General features: G+C 47.4%; 1 protein-coding gene across 3 annotated transcripts in view; it reads left to right on the top strand.

Annotated features, from left to right (window-relative positions):
• ITPR1 (inositol 1,4,5-trisphosphate receptor type 1) overlaps nt 1-1741 on the top strand; it is a 303138-nt gene that overhangs the window by 214288 nt on the left and 87109 nt on the right. The gene's annotated exons all lie outside the window — the stretch shown is intronic.

Genomic DNA, 1741 nt, shown 5'->3' with positions numbered 1-1741 from the left:
CCCCCTCCCCCGCCAGTCCAGCTCCTGCCTGGGGAGCAGGACGGTGTCCGTCCCCACCTCACAGGGCTCCTGGGATGGTCGGACAGGGTGATTCACCGAAAGTGCCTCACTCAGTGCCCAGGTCATAGAAGGATCTCAAAACGAGGTGGTGATTTTTTGTGTTAACACAGAGTCTTTATTATTTAAAAATGAGCTTTGTTTTCTTCAATTTATTCTCCGTCAAAAATCCAACTTCTGATATTTTGCTTCTGTCTAGTGGCTGATGATCCAGTGGGCCTGGGGGGTGTGCTGTCGTATGTCGTTTTCACACACTGTTCACCTAAGTCCCTCTCTCTCTTTCTGTATCTGAGCTAGTGTTAGGGGTCCAGGAGGGTGGGAGGCTTCATCGCTTCGGGTACTGGTTCTTTACACTGCCGGACGTTCTGGGTGAGGCAGAAAGCAACAGGCAGTCCAGTTACCTGCTCCCTGACCCACGACTCTGTCTTTCCTTCTCTGTATTATTATTTTTATTATTACTTTTTGGTCTAAGTCATCCTTGGACATAGGCCCTTCCTCTCCATTCCCAGGAAACTGGTGTGTCACTGAACAAGAGTCTTTTAGGATTATTGGTCTAGACCAAGGTTTTGCAGTGAAGACTCAAAATCCAAAAGTAGTTCCCATTGTTGGGAATATAAGACTTGAATGAACGCCCCCAGCTGTCCAAGTGATGTGAGCCCTGGATGATGCACGGACCTACTGCAGTTGAGGACAAAACATGACTGCAAAGATGGTCAGCATGTTCTTTGTCACTTGGGCTTGAGAAGCACGGTCCTGTTGCGGTGGTCCGAGGGGAAGATGTGCCCACCGGCTCGCGCCAGTAGAGGAACTGGAGACCCAATGTTACTTTTCTTCTTTCCTGAGTAGCAAAGCCAACACTGTGGGCAGAAGTGGACAGTTCCATATGTGTGCTCTTCTGGCCTTCCCTAACAGGACTGCAGTCGTTAGGGAGTTGGGGGGAGATCTTTGGATACAAAGTGTTAATCTTCTTGCTTCCTAGAAAACCCATAAGCAGGAATTAGTTTCTAAGAGGAGATATCTTCAGAGGAAACCTCGGGTTTTCCATGATCTCCAAAATTTGACTGAGGAACAGAAAAAAATGTCAGAGAAGACTGGAAAATTGTTGTCACTATGCCTTCATTGTATCCTATTAAATCCACAAGTCTAAATGGTCCTTCTTTCTTTCTCTTCCTTCAGCTCTAGCAAGAGGTCCGTGTTCTTCCTAACTTTCCTTAGTGACTTCTGAGGATGGAGTGCCTCTTATGAACTTCTAAGCTGACGCCAGATTCTCCTCTGTTGGCTTATGATACCTTGGTCCAGGGATTGGCAAACTATGGCCAGCGGGTCGAATCCAGCCCGACGCCTGCTTTTGTAAATAAAGTTTTACTGGAACACAGCCAGCCTTACAATAACCTTTAGTGTTGTCTTTGGCTGTTCTCACGCTGCTGGGGCAGAGCTGAGGGGTTGTACCGCAGACCGAATGGCCGGCAAATCCTAGAATATTTACCATTTGGACCTTTATGGAAAACCTCTGCCAGCCCCTGTGTTTGTTGAATCTTTGCTGTCGAGATAGGAGGCTGCTTAAGGAAGAGAACCATGTCTTAATCCCTCTGTTCTGTGTTCTTCACCCCCTGGTAGAGCAGTGATAGGTTTGTGGTAAATATTCACCAGATGACTAATATCCTAAGTCCCCTGGAGTCTGGCC

Source organism: Lipotes vexillifer, unplaced genomic scaffold, assembly GCF_000442215.2.
Source record: "Lipotes vexillifer unplaced genomic scaffold, Lipotes_vexillifer_v1.1 scaffold1105, whole genome shotgun sequence".
NCBI classification, from domain to species: Eukaryota; Metazoa; Chordata; class Mammalia; order Artiodactyla; family Lipotidae; genus Lipotes; species Lipotes vexillifer.
The sequence above is the reverse complement of the archived record's forward strand: the minus strand, read 5'-3'. Positions and strand labels throughout refer to the sequence as shown.